The 19,747-nt window shown below is 44.5% G+C and overlaps 1 pseudogene; it reads left to right on the forward strand.

Annotated features, from left to right (window-relative positions):
* LOC137528739 (major histocompatibility complex class I-related gene protein-like) overlaps positions 1 to 19,747 on the forward strand; it is a 97,564-nt pseudogene that overhangs the window by 69,726 nt on the left and 8,091 nt on the right.

Consider the following 19,747-nt stretch of genomic DNA (forward strand, 5'->3'; position numbering starts at 1 on the left):
GCACCTTCCATCTTGAAATATTCGTATCTTTTATTGCAGTAGTGAAGATAACATCATTGGACTCTATGTGGTAGTCAAAGGAATACTTAACATACCATTTTGTAGAACGGTGGAGGTAGAGGAGGTGGGTGGCGGGTGCGAATGGCGGAGAGCGACGGCCGTTTCGTGTCTCAGAGACACTTGGTCACGCTGCGTTCCACCTGGATACGGAGGAGCGACTGATTCCGGATTATGACGGAGACAAGCACCGCCTCTTCCGGAACAGCCGTTCCCTCCGTGATTGGAGCAGCGGTGATGGCCAAGTCGGGCACGTCAGGCGTCATGCATCTATTGGGTACGTCCATACGGACGTCCGCATTGGGAACTACATTACCCATAAGTCAAAGGCAGAGCGTATACATTAAAGGTCTGCCATACATACTATATTAGTAACAAAATCCCAAAAAATGGGTAAAGACTGGACACTGGAGACGTTTGTCATCCGATAGTCCTGGGTAAAGTAGTTTCAATTATATAGTGCAAAAAGGCGGGTTATATTTACAAAACCCACCAATTACGCCTGTGCTGTCAGATCTGGCCAGCCTCGCATGATAAAACTGTGTCATTATATTTTAAAGTGACAGTGACTCGTTATAGTGAACCAAACAATTAAAAACAAATTGGACACTCAGCAGCTGTTAATGGGCATGTAGATGGTATCAAAAATTAAAAAAGAAGAAGGGGGAGGATTTCTTCTATTCCATTATAATTAGGGGATAAAAGACGAGGGAGATCTGATGGATGCATAAATTTCACGGAAATATGTAATAGCCCCTAGCCACTCCAAATTGTGCAGTCATAGTCATAGCCACCCCAATTCATTCCAAAAAAAAGGGGGGGGGGAGGGGAAAGACATAGAATCAAATCGGCCCTATACATAAATTTTACACATGCAAGGGGTAATAGTGGCATCGCTGCACGCCTGGATGTGGAGAGGACAATACACCCTCCCGTGGTTTAAAGGCACCCTATAATATCGGGGTTTATACCACTATAACTCACTCCAGACAGGACAATTGTGTCTGCAACATTCATATTATACAACATAGGGGAAGGGAAAAGGGATTTACCTCAACTCAGGTTTAAGGATCTAAAGTGCTAGCCATCTCTATTTTATCATTCATCCCCAAGGGGCCCATCGCTTCAGTTCTTATAATTAATTTGGTCTCTTCTCTCAAAAGTATCTTATCACGATCCCCACCCCTCCGTGGGTTTTCCACTTTCTTCAGACCAGCAAATTTTATACCTTTTCCTTCTGCCGCATGGAAATTCCTCATGTGGCTAATAAAGCGAGTACAGCCCTTTCCGGTTCTGATGGACACAATATGTTCACGTATTCTTACCCTCATAGGCCTGGTGGTCTGACCAATATAATATTTACCACACTGGCAAAACATTATATAGACCACATATTCAGATTGGCAGGTAATAAAATCCTTCACCACAACCTTCTCTCTTCCCACTTGGATGTTTTTTAGTGTTAACATCTGTTTACAGAATTTGCAATGGCCACAGCGATAGTTCCCCTTGGGCAATACCTTATCCAACCATGTGGTAGCTTTTGGCGACACAAATTCACTCCTGGTTAATATACTCCCTAACGTAGGGGCTCTTCTGAAGGTGACTCTAGGTGTCTCTCCAATGCAAGCAGCTAAAGACTAGACGGGTTAGTGATCCGCCAGAGATTTTTTCAGCCTAATATAACTGAGAAACTGGATACTAATGAAATATCGAAATCTTCAGAGAACTCTCTTCCCTCCTTTCTTTCACTCCTTCCCCCTATGACAGCTATGAATGCAGCCACAGGAAGAGAGGTAATCCCAAATCCTGTTGGCGGCGATAGCGAGGGGACTTATCAGTCTTCCTTCCCCTTTGGCACTTCTGATCCTCCTTATGTCTCCTTTAACCCATCTATTTCTCTCCCTCAAATGACAAATGGAGTCCAAACTGGTCCCTTGGGCTTCAGCCCTACGGTCCAGTGGACACCAACGGATGAGGAGATATTACTTTCATTTAATGAACTACTGGAAGAAAACCAAGAAGAGGAGCCTACCCGGATAGAAGATGCCGCTAGATTAACTATGGGGGACAGTAGTAGATTTAGAGCTTGTCGATCAGTACAGCCCTTTCCGGTCACTCCAGGGTCAGCTATAGACCTGTTCCACAATAATGTATTGAAAGACATAAAAGCAGAGATTTATGATTCAGCCACCCCAAATCTGTCTGGGGAAGAATTAAGAGCAGTCACATGGCTCAAGAACAGACAAGACCTGGTGTTGAGAAAGGCAGATAAGGGAGGTAATTTGGTCATTATGACCGACGTACAGTATAAAACTGAAGCCTTGAGGCAACTAAATGATAGGGATATTTACCTCCCACTGCCTTCCGATCCAACACACAGGTATGCAATTAAATTGCGCTCCCTGTTACGAGCTGGTGTAGAAGCAGGATTCCTTTCTCCCAAATTAGCTACCGATCTTCTTCCTCAGTTTCCAAGACGTCCAGTTTGGTACTGCATACCAAAATTACATAAGTCCATGACCGCACCGCCGGGGCGTCCCATTGTATCTGGATGTGGATCTCTGACAGAGAGATTGTCCAGGTACCTTGACCACCTCCTGCGCCCCCTACTGAGAGGGGTTTCGTCCTATCTTAGGGACACACTGCAAGTGTTGCAGATGGTGGAGCGCACCACTTGGGTCCCTGGGGATAGGCTGGCCACTATTGATGTTGTCAGCCTTTATAGCCGTATCCCTCATGACCTGGGTATACAGGCTGTTAGATATTTTTTATTGAAGACAAATAAGGATGAGAAATACATTGATTTTCTCTGTGAATGCTTAAATTTTGTTTTGATGCACAATTCGTTCCTTTTTGACAACAGATGGTACCAACAGGTATCCGGGACGGCTATGGGGACCCCAGTGGCGTGCTCCTATGCGAACCTCTTTCTGGGGGCGTGGGAACAGTCTGCCGTCCTCTCGGATGCCAACCCTTTCCGGGGACGTGTCAGACAGTGGTCAAGGTACGTGGACGACGTCCTGGTGGTGTGGTCAGGGACGGATTTAGAGTTCAATGAATTCATGGCATACTTGAATGATAACACAATCAATATGCAATTTACTTCAATGATAAGTGATACTTCAGTGGAATTCCTGGATTTGTGTTTGAATATCAAGAATGATAAATTGTGTACTAAAGGTTATAGAAAAAGTACAGCAACCAATTCATTGTTACATGCTGACAGCTTTCATGCTAAAAGCGTGACAGAAGCAATACCATATGGTCAATATCTCAGATTGAAACGAAATAACATGTCAGAGGAAGATTTTCAAGAACAAGCAAATGATCTTACTGATAGATTTAAAAAGAGAGGCTATAATGAGAGGATATTAAAACAAGCTAAAAATCGAGCCGATTTACAAGATCGGAAATTGCTGATAGACCGAAAGCCCAAAATACAATCAGAAGTAAACAAAAATAAAATGTCGCTGCTCTTTGACTTCTCCCCCATGGCAGATCAAATTAGAAAATCCATCTATAAAAATTGGCCTATCCTGTTACAAGATCAGTCTTTAGCTGCTTGCATTGGAGAGACACCTAGAGTCACCTTCAGAAGAGCCCCTACGTTAGGGAGTATATTAACCAGGAGTGAATTTGTGTCGCCAAAAGCTACCACATGGTTGGATAAGGTATTGCCCAAGGGGAACTATCGCTGTGGCCATTGCAAATTCTGTAAACAGATGTTAACACTAAAAAACATCCAAGTGGGAAGAGAGAAGGTTGTGGTGAAGGATTTTATTACCTGCCAATCTGAATATGTGGTCTATATAATGTTTTGCCAGTGTGGTAAATATTATATTGGTCAGACCACCAGGCCTATGAGGGTAAGAATACGTGAACATATTGTGTCCATCAGAACCGGAAAGGGCTGTACTCGCTTTATTAGCCACATGAGGAATTTCCATGCGGCAGAAGGAAAAGGTATAAAATTTGCTGGTCTGAAGAAAGTGGAAAACCCACGGAGGGGTGGGGATCGTGATAAGATACTTTTGAGAGAAGAGACCAAATTAATTATAAGAACTGAAGCGATGGGCCCCTTGGGGATGAATGATAAAATAGAGATGGCTAGCACTTTAGATCCTTAAACCTGAGTTGAGGTAAATCCCTTTTCCCTTCCCCTATGTTGTATAATATGAATGTTGCAGACACAATTGTCCTGTCTGGAGTGAGTTATAGTGGTATAAACCCCGATATTATAGGGTGCCTTTAAACCACGGGAGGGTGTATTGTCCTCTCCACATCCAGGCGTGCAGCGATGCCACTATTACCCCTTGCATGTGTAAAATTTATGTATAGGGCCGATTTGATTCTATGTCTTTCCCCTCCCCCCCCCCCTTTTTTTTGGAATGAATTGGGGTGGCTATGACTATGACTGCACAATTTGGAGTGGCTAGGGGCTATTACATATTTCCGTGAAATTTATGCATCCATCAGATCTCCCTCGTCTTTTATCCCCTAATTATAATGGAATAGAAGAAATCCTCCCCCTTCTTCTTTTTTAATTTTTGATACCATCTACATGCCCATTAACAGCTGCTGAGTGTCCAATTTGTTTTTAATTGTTTGGTTCACTATAACGAGTCACTGTCACTTTAAAATATAATGACACAGTTTTATCATGCGAGGCTGGCCAGATCTGACAGCACAGGCGTAATTGGTGGGTTTTGTAAATATAACCCGCCTTTTTGCACTATATAATTGAAACTACTTTACCCAGGACTATCGGATGACAAACGTCTCCAGTGTCCAGTCTTTACCCATTTTTTGGGATTTTGTTACTAATATAGTATGTATGGCAGACCTTTAATGTATACGCTCTGCCTTTGACTTATGGGTAATGTAGTTCCCAATGCGGACGTCCGTATGGACGTACCCAATAGATGCATGACGCCTGACGTGCCCGACTTGGCCATCACCGCTGCTCCAATCACGGAGGGAACGGCTGTTCCGGAAGAGGCGGTGCTTGTCTCCGTCATAATCCGGAATCAGTCGCTCCTCCGTATCCAGGTGGAACGCAGCGTGACCAAGTGTCTCTGAGACACGAAACGGCCGTCGCTCTCCGCCATCCGCACCCGCCACCCACCTCCTCTACCTCCACCGTTCTACAAAATGGTATGTTAAGTATTCCTTTGACTACCACATAGAGTCCAATGATGTTATCTTCACTACTGCAATAAAAGATACGAATATTTCAAGATGGAAGGTGCACGCTTTTTCTCTTCTCCATTACTATGATTTGATTTCCTATCCCTATTTATCCAGCGGAGCACACATCTTACAAGTGGATAGCAACAAGGACCGACCTGGTAACGGTGAGAGTGACTTTGCTTGTTTTTTTTTCCCTTTCACTGGACATATGAATAGGAGTGCCGCACTTTATTTTCCCTCTGTTATAGCAACATTATTGAGAATAATATTGAGGCTGCCATATTTATCTCCTTTTTAAGCAATACCAGTTGCCTGGCTGCCATGCTGGTCCTTTGCCTCTAATTCTTTCAACCATAGATCCTGAACAAGCATGCAGCAGGTCAGTGGTTTCTGACAATATTGTCAGAACTGACAAGATTAGCTGCATGCTTGTTTCTGGTGTAATTCAGTTCTACTGCAGCTAAATAGATCAGCTGGGCTGCCTATTGTTTAAAAGGAAATACATATGGCAGCCTCCATATCACTCTCATCCCGGGTTCACGTTAAATTAGTTAGCTCCACCCTCATCCGGTCATGGCCACGCCCGCTTAGCGCCGCAGGTTATAACCACACCCATTTTTTGTTAGCTACCTATATTGAGGCCAACCTTAGGCGAGGGAGCCTACACCTGGCATTACCCGCCGTGTCACGTTTAGCATGTCACAGTTGCTTTTTTTTTATGGCGGGGGGGGGGGTGTCTTTTAATACCCAGCACCGGGTGTCAAATGCCCTAGGTACGCCACTGCTTTGAGGATAAAAACAGAAACTATATTGATATACTGTATAATACAGTATAAAGTTTGCTGTTGTGTCTGGCTAATCAGAACAGTGGGCAATGCACAATTTCTGTGATCAACAGTATAATATACTGTAGTTCTTTGAAGATAGGTCATTGCCCCTCGTCCCTATCCTTTTTTGTAGTGCAAGTTTTCATTGTCCTTCCTTATAGTGATATTGTTCTCTGCATTGCACAGACACTGGGCATGGCTTCTTCCAGCTCAGGAAACATGGCAGGAAGCTGGGACTGTGAGTACATGTGTTTTATTGTAGAAAGTAGAAAGACCGGCACCATCCATCCGATTTGCAATAAAGCTCTTTTATTTGCTTTTCAAAAGCATATCAGCAGTACAAGCGACGTTTCAGGGCAACCGCCCCTTTATCAAGCTATGCTGTGCAAGACAATCTGTCAAATGAATTTCAACTTCCTTATATATCCCAGCAGCCCACCAGAACAGCCAATCACTAAATCCCACTGTCAACACTGACCAATCATTGCAATCTCGCCCTATGCAGACCTGATGGGAGACTGTAATTCTGGTTACGCTGTTGGAGGATTCAAACTGTGTTTTCCTCACCTTACCCATCTCACCAGCGGATGTCTCTATTCCGGCGCACGCCCTCTGCTGTAAGCCACCCCCTCCAGGCCGCCGCTCCGGCGGACCTGACGGGGAACTGGCTAGCGTGACGCGGGTCGCGGAGAAAAACTCCGCCCCCCGCGTCATACAGCAACAACAGACGCAGGCGGCGTTGCCAACGCCGCTCTGCGCTGTGGATGTTACAAGGGGAGGGCGCCGGCCGAGGCAGCCAATGGGAGAAGACTCTCAGTTGTTATACATAAAAACATAAAAACATAAGGAAGAACCCTGCAGCACCAATGTCGCTTATAGTGTTAAATAGACACTGTGCAGATAGCGGCAAGAGGGGTCAACGAAGGGGGCACATTAATGCACATCACGTAAGCACATTCAAAGGCTAATGCGCCATCGGCGTCAGCCACATCTCAAAAGCAGCAAACAAACTGCTTTTCTCCCATAGGAAACAGAGGCACTATCTGAAGTCAGTGTAATAACTCCAATCGTTTCAGATGACATATTATATGATATATACAGTACTAAGTAGGTAAAAAAATAAGCAAAAAATAGGTACACCAACCTTGATCTCAAAGCTGGGCACAATGGGACAAGGGCCAACTAACTAAATAAAAGGTAGTAAATCAAATTCTCTATTTAGACCCCTCGGTTCCATTGTGTCCAGCTTTTTGATCCAAAATGCCTCTCTATACAAAAATTTCTTAATTCTATCACCTCCTCTCCTCAATGGGCCTACCTGTTCAATAATCATAAATCTAAGTTGACTAACATGATGTTGGGCCTGCTGAAAATGATAAGCTACTGCTTGGTCAGTCAAAGATTCTCTAATCGCATGTTTGTGTGACGACAACCGTTTTTTTATTTTTTGTGTGGTCTGCCCAACATATAAAAGCCCACACGGGCATTTTAGCGCATATACCACATAGCTAGAATCGCATGTAAAACAATCATCTATTTTAAATTTAGTACCTCTATGTGGGTGTACAATATGATCACCCTTGATTACTGAATTGCAATGTACACAATGCATACACGGAAACGTGCCTTTGCGATTAGATTTTGACTGATTTTTCACAGTAGAGTCAGCATGGACCAAACGGTCCCGCAAATTAGGGGCCCTCTTATAGGAGATAAGTGGAGGATTCTTAAAATACTGTATATCCGGGAAGCTGTTCGAGAGCAGGTACCAATGTCTCTTAACTATTTTTGGTATACAGTCGCTTTGCGTATTGAATCTAGTGACAAACGGTATCCGCTCCCGAACATCACCCCTCTGTCTCCTGACTCCCACAGTGCCGTGTGTCACCCTAGACCTGGCTCCCTGAACCAAGTCCTCAGGGTAACCTCTATTAATAAACTTTTGTTGCATTTGTTCCATCCTCTGTGCCCTGGCCTCGTCCTCACCCACAATTCTCTGCACTCTCTGAAATTGTCCGACCGGGACTGACCTCCTAGTAGCCCACGGATGGAAACTCCCAAAATGCAACAGGGAGTTCACATCCGTGGGCTTAACATAGAGATCAGTGACCAGTCTGTGATCCTTGCACATTATTAGTGTATCTAGAAAACTAATCTGTTTTTCTGAGCTGTGTACCGTAAGCCTTATGTCCGGACATCTAATCATCAAATAATCAGCAAATTCCATGAGGGTCGAATGTGACCCCGCCCACACGCAAAAGATATCATCTATATAACGAAACCATTGCATAGCATATTTTTGAAAAAGTGCACTAGAATATACAAACATTTCCTCATATACTCCCATATAGATGTTTGCGTAGGACGGGGCCACATTCCACCCCATCGCCGTGCCCCTAACCTGCATGTAAAACTGTTCCTCATATCTGAAATAATTACATTTAAGAACCATTTCTAACATTGAGCAGATGAACCGTATCTGCTCCCTAGTATATTCTGACTCAGTTTCCAGCATATAGCTAACTGCCTCTAGACCATTCTCATGCGGTATTGCAGTATACAGACTTTCAACATCCATTGTAACTAACAACCACCCATCCTCAATGGGTGGAAGATTTTTTAAAATGTTCAAAAACATTTGAGTATCTTTCAAATATGATTTTAACGAGGTGACATAAGGTCTGAGGATTTGATCCAGATATTTAGAGATAGGGGCCAAAACCGAATCAATCCCGGCGACTATTGGTCGGCCAGGTGGATTGTCCAATCGCTTGTGTATCTTGGGACAAATATATATAACTGGAACAACCGGATATGGCTGTATCAAGTATTCCATAAGTTTATCATCAATAATGCCACGGGCTTTGGCTGAGGTGACAGCTTCTAATATTTTTGCTTGAATCTCTACTGTAGGATCATTAGATATCAATTGATAGGTGGTAGTGTCAGCAAGTTGTCTTAGGACCTCCTTCCGATATTGTTTAGTGTCCATGACCACGATGGCCCCGCCTTTGTCGGCGGGTTTAATTGTGATGTTCGGGTCATCCATCAATTCCTTAATTGCCAATCTTTCTGCTTTACTGATGTTCGGTCGTACTCGAATTCCTTCATACACCGGTTGCCTCATCAAAGTATCAACTTCATCTTGTACTTTTTTGATGTAAATATCAATCATCTGACAGGAAGAGGGCTGGAACTTGCTCTTATTCTGTAGCGTGGTACCACGCAAGGTAAGACAATCCGGTTCTGTGGGGGGAGCACTATTATCAGACATCCTAGGAACTGAAAAGAAATACTTCAACTTGATGGATCGAAAAAAACGTTGCAATTCAATATCCACTTCTAATGGGTCTGGATAGTTTGTAGGTGAGAAGGAGAGGCCATAGTTCAGAGCAGATAGCTGGGACGAGGTCAGTGCAACTGAGGATATATTGACTACAATTATTTCCTTGGCTGTCTTGGTTGTCGTGACCGCAAGCGGTCTCTCATGCCGCCTCCTCCTTTTCCTCTTTCGGCCGCCACGCCGCGTCCGTCCTGGTTTCCTGTTGGATCTGAAAAACCCTCCTGGGAGGAGCTACTAAATGCTTCAGACGAGTCTGGTAACGAGCCACCCTGTGGTCTTTTTCCATCTGGGCCTGGACCTGGTCTTGGTCTACGGATAGGTCTTGGCCTACCTGTTGGTCTCTGCCAAGAGTATACATATCCGAGACTGTAATCATGCTCATCACGGTGAAATTTATCACGCTTGATCCCTTCTATTTGTTTCTGATGTGTTTCAAGCATTGTCGCCAGTTCTGAAGAGAACAATTCATATTCGTCAATTGACACCAGCGTTTTGAGTTTCTCTTTCAATGCTATACGTTGTGTTGTAAGTCTCGGTAGCTCCTCTTGTATTTTCTCTATGGTGAGTGTCATTGCATCAAAAGACGCCTTGTTCCATATGAGACTCCAGCGATGGCAAAAAACTTTGTCAGATGGGAACATAATGGGTGCAACGTTCGAACGCATGCCCCGAGGTATGCGTTTCACTCTGTGGTATTCCGCCAGAGTCATGGCGTGTAATTCCAAAGTTGTATACATTTTGGCAGCTTTTATAATTTGTTTGCGGATGCTCTTATCATCGGCTGCATTCAAAAAGGACTCTTGAGTTGACACTTGTGCCATAATTCTAGAAGTCTCCTCTGGAGTATAGGTAAATATGGGAGAATCCACGTCAGCTTCCTTCATGCTGGTAATGTGATGAGGGTGCACTCACAATGTGCAAACACAAAGTCCTAATATGAAGAAGTTGTGGAGCACTCCTCAGATGTAATGTGGATGTGCCACGGTTGGACCAGTTGCACTCCAGTCCCTTAGTTGTAGAAAGTAGAAAGACCGGCACCATCCATCCGATTTGCAATAAAGCTCTTTTATTTGCTTTTCAAAAGCATATCAGCAGTACAAGCGACGTTTCAGGGCAACCGCCCCTTTATCAAGCTATGCTGTGCAAGACAATCTGTCAAATGAATTTCAACTTCCTTATATATCCCAGCAGCCCACCAGAACAGCCAATCACTAAATCCCACTGTCAACACTGACCAATCATTGCAATCTCGCCCTATGCGGACCTGATGGGAGACTGTAATTCTGGTTACGCTATTGGAGGATTCAAACTGTGTTTTCCCCACCTTACCCATCTCACCAGCGGATGTCTCTATTCCGGCGCACGCCCTCTGCTGTAAGCCACCCCCTCCAGGCCGCCGCTCCGGCGGACCTGACGGGGAACTGGCTAGCGTGACGCGGGTCGCGGAGAAAAACTCCGCCCCCCGCGTCATACAGCAACAACAGACGCAGGCGGCGTTGCCAACGCCGCTCTGCGCTGTGGATGTTACAAGGGGAGGGCGCCGGCCGAGGCAGCCAATGGGAGAAGACTCTCAGTTGTTATACATAAAAACATAAGGAAGAACCCTGCAGCACCAATGTCGCTTATAGTGTTAAATAGACACTGTGCAGATAGCGGCAAGAGGGGTCCTTCCACAATGGGACAAGGGCCAACTAACTAAATAAAAGGTAGTAAATCAAATTCTCTATTTAGACCCCTCGGTTCCATTGTGTCCAGCTTTTTGATCCAAAATGCCTCTCTATACAATGGTGCCGGTCTTTCTACTTTCTACAACTAAGGGACTGGAGTGCAACTGGTCCAACCGTGGCACATCCACATTACATCTGAGGAGTGCTCCACAACTTCTTCATATTACATGTGTTTTATTAACATAATTTTACACTGAATGGACATATATGTATTTGGAGTGCTATTTAATTAGAAAACTTTAAATCCATTTTAACCACTTCAGTCTATCTGGACGACTATAATCATCCAGATAGACACCGCTAAAGTCTAACGCGTCCAGTGTTATACTGGTGAGAATGCACGCATGTGTGCCTGACTGCCGCTTGTACCCGGCGGCATTTCTATGTCCGTGATTGCGGAAGGGAATTTTGGGTTCCCCGAACCAATTGCAGTGCTTAGAATGAATGGACAAGACCCCGATCAAGGGTTATGTCCATTCATAATAACGTAATGAAAGGAAAGAAAAAAAGATTAAATACTTCCTGGTAAAACAGGATAGTGTTTCTATTGCGATCTAGTGGCAAAAAGTTAAATTACTCACTCCACACATTTTTAATAAAGAAAGTAATATAATTTATCTTTTCCAAAGCCCTCTTTCTCTCCCCCCTCCCCAGTTACCAAACAATCACATGTAAAAAAAAAAAGAAAAAGAAACGAAAAAATTCCATAAATATTTGCCTTATGGACTCAGCTATTCTTAATATGTATGTCATGAGGGTATGTTACTGTTATTTCAGCACATAAGGGCTTGTAATTAACTGATCCCAAAACAGAAAACATATACCTTTGTTTCCAAATATTATATTGCTGCCATACATTCTAGTAGGAACATAATTTAAAACTAGTGATAGCCGGGACTAATGGGCAAACTAAATTGGTGGGTTTTATTTATAGAAGCATTGCTTTTTTTTAAAAAAAAAATGATAGCGGATGGCATTGGAGAAATGGTGAATGTTTTCATTTTTTCTTATTTTTGCCTATAAAATGCATAGAAAATAAAGCAATTACTGAAAACAAGTATGGCCCACAAAAAGACTAATTTGTGGCACAAAAAAACAAGATATAGATCATTCAAGTGTGAGAAGCAGTGATAACGTTACGGCCAAATGCATGGGAGGAGCGCTGACAGAGGAAAATGGCCTGTAGGCTGAAGTGGTTAAAGTGTAAGGCCTCTCTTACCCACATTTGCGTTTTCAGCCACGTTCTTGGCTATGTTATTCAACACAATCCACAGGGACATCAGAAGTGCATAGACTGCACTGATTCATGTCCCCATTTGTGCATGGCAATCAATGCAGAATCGCAACACATGCTTGCCAACGAATTCCCGCTAACGCATTGCGAATGAATGGAAATCACAACTTCACTGGGAAGAATCGCATTGAAATGCAAGTGCCATGAATTGTGACGGAACTTGCATTTACATAGAAAAAGGTACCATGACTCTATAGGATATGAAAATACAACTCCATCAGGGTGAAGCCTGTGTAAGGCGGGCGCAATGCGTAGGTGGGCGGGGATCACCTTGTCATATAGTAGTAATCTACTGGCTTTGCTTTGAGGTATCCCCAGTCTTTGGTATGCACGCTTAGGCCCCATTTACACTTAATCAATTGGTACACTGTAATGCCTGGCAGATCTCCTGCTTTCTTTTCAGCCGCTATGCCCCAATCTACAACCACCTACTTCACCCTATGTGGAGCTTCCCCGCTTGATCAGAAGGTGAAGAGCAACACCTGCCCGACTTTGGTTACACCCAGGCCTTGGAGGTGCAAGGTATAGCAACTGAGGCCTAGAAAGCCAGAGTACCACCAGAACAAACAAGACTATGTAGCTGGGTGATGGAAGAGGCTACACAGATTGTCATAGGAGTAATGGACAAGGGAGCAAGATTGCCCAGAGCAACCGCAGCTCTGGTCTTCTGATACCGCCACAAATAAACAAGACACAATGGGTGCTCAGTGCGACGCCGCACTGAGCCTCTGATCTGAGTAACAAGACAGAGAACAGATAGACAGACAGACTGACTGTCAGCGAACAAGATACAATGGTTGCTCAGGGCGACCGCCGCTTGAGCCTCTGACTGAGTAACAAGATAGACCACAGACAGACAGACGGAATGCTTGCCAATGTAGTCGCTGCCAACATCCACAATGACATAGACAAGACAGACAGGAAGGAGAGTAACTAATAGCAACCGCAGCTATAGTCACATCCTCAGCAACAGAGCAGCAGGATAACTACCAGTCACCAATGTGGTAAAGGCAGTCTCCAGCTAGCAGGAAGGTAAGACTTCACTGTACCCCGCGAGTGCAGTGACCGTCCAGGCAGGCAAGGTAATACAAAGAAAGGCAATAAAAAAAACAATTTTCACAGCATGGACCTAGCAACAACTCAGGTAAGCTGCTTGAAAGACAGGAAAAAAAACGAGAGCCAAATCTGGTGTAGTATGTACGACCAATGTGGAAAAGGTATAAAAAATGAGAATATACTCACAAGTGTGGGTCACCACGCAGGCGACCACTGTAATAGCAGGTGGGGAGAATTTGACCCCACTCAGGTATAAAAAGTCGCTCTCTATAGAAAGAAAAATGGGGATACACCCCTCCACCCAGGGTGGACAAGATATGAATAAAAATGGTTAATAGAGGCGCCAAAATAGGATAAGATGGGTTAAAAACCGTTTAAAAAGGAGGGGGTGGGTGGATCCACTACCCTCACTAAAAATGACCAGGCTAAATCAAGCCGTAAATGATGCAAGAAAATATTTATTAGTCTCCAAATACAGTGCAACGCGTTTCACGGGCACACATCCCGCTTCATCAGGCAATTGAGGTAGGAGAACACTAAAGGGGAGAACAAAAAAAACAAAAGAAAAAACAATGCTAGGAGGTACTCAAAAACTTTCACAACAATTTACCATATTGTTTTTATAAGCATCCATAGCAAAATCCGGTGTGTTTTGTAATACGTGGGCTATTTGTCCCAATATCTCTAAATGTGCCCTTATAAAGTTGTAAATCCATATAATCCTTATGTCATTATATTGTACAGTGCCTATCCCCCCCCTATGGCGGATAAAATTTGCATAGATCAGTGTAGCAAATACAAATTAGGTGCAATGTTAGTCATGCACGGCGGCACGTAAAAGTAATAGTATAAAAACCAGTGACACTTACCAAGTGTAGGTCAATCGAAAGCTAGAGTGCCTGTGTAGAACGAGAATGCTCCCCTCTGGTTGTTTTTATTGAGTTATTGGCGGCTGAATCTCCCGGTTAGGGGACCGGAAGCGGACGTGACGCTTGGGACGCACCATGCGTCAAGAGTAGACCTGGCCTTAACAGAAGACAGGGCCGCACAATGTGACAGCTGTGACGCATCTATTGTACGCATTACGCATAGAGCGCATGCGTGATGACGCCAATGCCAGAGTGAAGGGGAATGTCGGAGCGTGTGCGGATGGGTGGCGGCGCATGCGTATAGGCAAGAGGGGAGCGTTTATATGGATTTACAACTTTATAGGGGCACATTTAGAGATATTGGGACAAATAGCCCACGTATTACAAAACCAAACGGATTTTGCTATGGATGCTTATAAAAAAAATATGGTAAATTGTTGTGAAAGTTTTTGAGTACCTCCTAGCATTGTTTTTTCTTTTGTTTTTTTTGTTCTCCCCTTTAGTGTTCTCCTACCTCAATTGCCTGATGAAGCGGGATGTGTGCCCGTGAAACGCGTTGCACTGTATTTGGAGACTAATAAATATTTTCTTGCATCATTTACGGCTTGATTTAGCCTGGTCATTTTTAGTGAGGGTAGTGGATCCACCCACCCCCTCCTTTTTAAACGTTTTTTAACCCATCTTATCCTATTTTGGCGCCTCTATTAACCATTTTTATTCAACTCAGGTAAGCTGTACGCTATGTCGGATGAGGTCTGGAATGAGAGGCAGGCTTTTATGTGGACATCAGCCAATGGAAAAAGACGTGCAAATTCCCACACAGCTACACTGATTGAAAGCTGCAAGCGGTCTGGGAATGGAAGGAACTCTCATTACAAATGCATGCCAGATTATGCAACCACATGCATGTAAGAAATCCACAACTGTTTGACTGCAGTTCAACTGCAGCCAGCCATAGGTGGATTCATGACAACATCCTGAGCTACTCTGATGAACTGCAGAGTGCTTGCAAATAGCAATGGCTCTCATTGCAAATGCAAACAAAACCAAGCAATCAAATGCAGGTAGAAATATCAAAACGGCTCAGCTGCAGCTCCACTGCAACCGGCAGGAGGGATCCTTACATACATGTTTTTTTTTCCTTCCCCATAGCAGTGCATTGTGAAAAAGATTTCAGTTAAAACGTGTATAGTGTGAACTGTGCCATTGGGAAACATGGGCATTACTTTGAAAATCAGTTGTCCTCTCAGTTATAACTGAGAGCAACTGATTAAAGGACCACTATCGCGAAAGAAGTAGGCAGATAAAATCTGACAGAACCGACAGGTTTTGGGCCAGTCCATCTCCTCATGGGGGATTGTCAGGGTTTTCTTTGTTTTCAACAGCATTTCCTGAACAGCAGTTGCAATGTCTAACTGACAAAATAGTGTGCGAGTTTGTAGGGAGGCTGGCTGGTATCTTACTATTCTGGCAGTTAAACTGCTGTTCAGGAAATGCTGTTGAAAACAAAATCCTGAGAATCCCCCAGGAAGAGATGGACTGGCCCAAAACCTGTTGGTTCTGTCAGATTTCAACTACCTACTTTTTTCGGGATAGTGATCCTTTAAGTGCAAATGGGGCCTAACCGCTTGGTGTCTAGAGTGTCTATCCGGTGACGGTTGGGACGGACTTGTTATCTTGAATATCTGTATCCAGGAAACGTGTGTCTAGGTACCGGTACCTGTGTGAGTGTGTATGGTTGAGACTGTCGGATTGGGCTTAGCTTAGTGGAGCATGTGAAGGATATATGTAATGATGATGATATGTACGGTAATATGCAGAACCTGGAAGCCATATTGTGTCATATGTGTATGGCTGAAGGAAGCTGCTACTTTGAGTTGCTAGCTTCGGGCAAGGAAATGGCTCATTAGGTCACTAGCCAGTCACCTTTTATCTGCTATGAAATACTGTCTCAGATATGTGCTATTGTCACCTGGCTCAAATAAGCTGCTAATGTGATGGTCTGTGAAACTACATTTGCATTCAGTTCCTCTGGGTACAGGTAATTACATAACAACTTCCGCCTTTTGTCCTGCATCCAGCAAAGGTGTTGCATTGCTTAGAACTTTGTGTATATGTAAACAAGCCCAAAATACAATCCAGACTAAATGAGGCTAGACAGTTGGAAGCTAACACAGGAACGTTTGAAGTTTACATATGACAGCTTGCTGGAAGTGTTTTGAAATCTCTGAAAGATCAAAAGTGGGACAGGAAAAACTATTGAAGTTTGAATATCACAGGATATGACAAGCATTCTGTGCAAAGCTTCGGAGGCAGGTTGGGCTTGTACCCCCAGGCCCCAAATGGGCCTATAAGAACCCGTCCAGGTTCAACTCGTAGTCCTTTGTAACTTTTATTTTGTAACTTTTACTTTTTTTTGTAAATCTTTTGTATATATTATTTTCTGCATTGTTCCACTTTTTTCTGGACTATTAAATCGTTATTTAATAAGTTTGACTTCTGCTGTACTAAGCTAACGCTCATAGCCTAGAAGAGACTGCCATGTAACTTGCATTACAAAGTCAGTGCCTGATTGTTCCTTGCTACTGTATGATTGTACTGTGTGTGTGTGTGCGTGGCGTTCCCGTATTCGGCCTAAAGCACAAAGCTGACCCGAATACGAAACCGCAGATTGCGTGCAGATCACTGGACAGCAGAGTGGAAGTGTCTAGCAACAGCTAGTGGTGGCAGTGAGAAGTGTTCTGAGGGGTCACAGCCTTGTGTTAGCTAGACTAAGGCTGCTTCCTCTCTCGATCTGGTCGAACCCGCAGTCGGGAACCGTATCTGCAGGCTTGCCGTGGGGCCGGTTCCTGACAGAGCATCTCTGTAACGGTTGGGTGCCACAACTCAGACGTCTGATCATTTGGTGATCTGCAGAATCACCAAATAATGCAGAAGCTATAACTGATTATGTGTGAACCGCAGAATCACCAATAATACCAGTATAGCTACAAGGATGATATGAGTGTAGTGCTTGGTGCAACCGTAACTTTAATAGTAGTAAGGCCTACCAGTGGGGCTGGTACGGCACTATCAATACATCTGCTGTACAGCTAAGAACAGACCTTCCCAGAGGGGTGGAGAAGGTGCCAACAGAGAGAATACAAAGAATAGGCTAAGTAGTCCTTACCAGGGCAGCTGGCTAGGGACTACTGATGAATATATAACGAGGGCTCATCAGTGGAGCTGATGAGCCTCGGAACCAATCAGGCTAGGCTCCTTCAGAGGTGCTGGCTGGCGCTAGCTGAATACAAGGCTAGGCCCTTTCAAAGGTGCTTGTGGACACTAGCTGTGATAGTGCTAATAAGTACGGCTAACCTTACAGAGGGAATGGCAACGTACTATCAGATACGGTAACTGAATAACTTGACTAGACCTTCCCAGTGAAGCTGGCAAGGTGCTATCAGTTACCGAAATTACAATAGAGAACAGTAACTAATAGTTTGACGAGACCTCACCAGAGGGGCTGGTGAGGTACTATCAGTACACTGACCGTGTAATAGGGTTCAAGCTCCAGCAAGCTGGAGATACAAATACTGAAGAAACCGAATTTCCAGAGGAGCGGGTGATTCAGACCGTACTGCAGCCTAGGAGCAGGAGATACAAACAGTATTGCACTAATGATCACCTGTGGAGCAGGTGATTCAGACTGTACTGCAGTACTGCACTAAAGAATAACTTCACCAGAGGAGCTGGTGGTGAAGCTAGTACCTCACCAGTGGCGAGGGCCCACTGGTGAGTAGAATGGTCAGACAGGCAAGGATCGGCAACAGAGAGGACAGTATCAATACAGAATCGTGAGGCAGAAGAGTAATCGGAAATCAGGCAGAGGTTCAGCAACTATGAGACAGTTAGGCAGAAGTACAGAAACAGTAAACGAGATCAGAGTCAGATTATAGCCAAAGTCATACACAGATCACAGAATATAATAATTCCTAGTCTAGGTGTGAAGTCCTTGGTTTCAACCCCTGGGATCTAGTCTAAGGTCTGAGCGCTAACACAACAAGTATTCACGACAGCAGACATGGACCGAATGAAGCCCGAAGGCTTAAGAAGCATAGGGTGACTCCCAGCCACTCCCACCTCGGAATCAGCCAATCCGAGCTGCAGGAGTCACCTCTGACGTCAGCCGACCGCCAGGTCAGCTGACGTATCTCCTCCGAGCATAAAGGTCCTGTCTACGTGCACGCCCGCGCGAGACAGCGACCCCACGGACCCCTAATGCTTCCGTCCTCAGCGTGCTAAACGCCGGAACGGACTGAGCAGCCAGGGGCACGGAGGTAGCTGCGGTGGCGACGCTGTTCGCCGCAGCTGCCTCCAGCATTGTTACAATCTCCAGTTTTAATTGATTTTAGTATTACTTTTGGTGTTTGTACTTAATTGATTGAATAAAGGTAACTTTTGCATTTTCATATCCTATAGAGCAGGGGTCTCAAACTCAATTTACCTGGGGGGCCGCAGGAGGCAAAGTCAGGATGAGGCTGGGCCGCATAAGGAATTTCACAATCGTGGCGCATCGCCGCCTCTGCCCGCCCCGCTCACTCTTCCTTCACTGAGAGGGGCCGGGGAGAGGCGGCGATCCGTGCGGCGATTGACTTCAGGAGGGGCAGAGCTGAAGCTGAAAGCTCTGCCCCTTCCAGGAAATGCCGGCGGATTGCCCCCCGGGCGATTTGGGGGCTCTGCAGCCCTCGTTTAACGGCGGGGATGCGGCGGTTTACTTGGGAGCACTGAAACGAACTATAAGGAAGCTTTTGCCGGCGAGGGCCACAAAATATTGTCATGAGGGCCGCGAGTTTGAGACCCCTATAGAGTAATGGTATCTTTTTCTATTAAGAATGCTATTGCAGTGTGTGGGAGAAATTTAGGTTTGTGTTTTGCACAGACGAAACTTGCGTTTCCCACACCACAAATGTGGGGAAAAGCCCTAACTCTGCTTTCTTTAACTAAATATTTAAATTTGGACCATTTTGGCTCTTGTGTAACTTGTTGACATTTGCTGTTGCAGAGGTTTCCACGTACCAGATAAAATATCAGTGCGAGCGCTATGATGATGGCAGTATCGGGGGGCACACAGACTTTGGATATAACGGCAGAGATTTCATCTTCTTTGATAAGGACTCATTGAGGTATTACCCAGCCACAAGTCAAGCAGAAATATTAACACAGCAATGGAACACTAATCCGACAGACATTCGGAGGGATAAGACCTTCGCCGAAGAGCACTGTATTGAATGGATAAACAGATACAAAAACATTTTTAGAGATAAAGTGAAAAACACTGAAGGTAAGTGCTAGGAAGGAATCGGTACTAAATGCAAATATTGGATTGTAGCCCAACTGGA

The sequence above is a fragment of the Hyperolius riggenbachi genome, chromosome 8 (genome assembly GCF_040937935.1).
Source record: "Hyperolius riggenbachi isolate aHypRig1 chromosome 8, aHypRig1.pri, whole genome shotgun sequence".
NCBI classification, from domain to species: Eukaryota; Metazoa; Chordata; class Amphibia; order Anura; family Hyperoliidae; genus Hyperolius; species Hyperolius riggenbachi.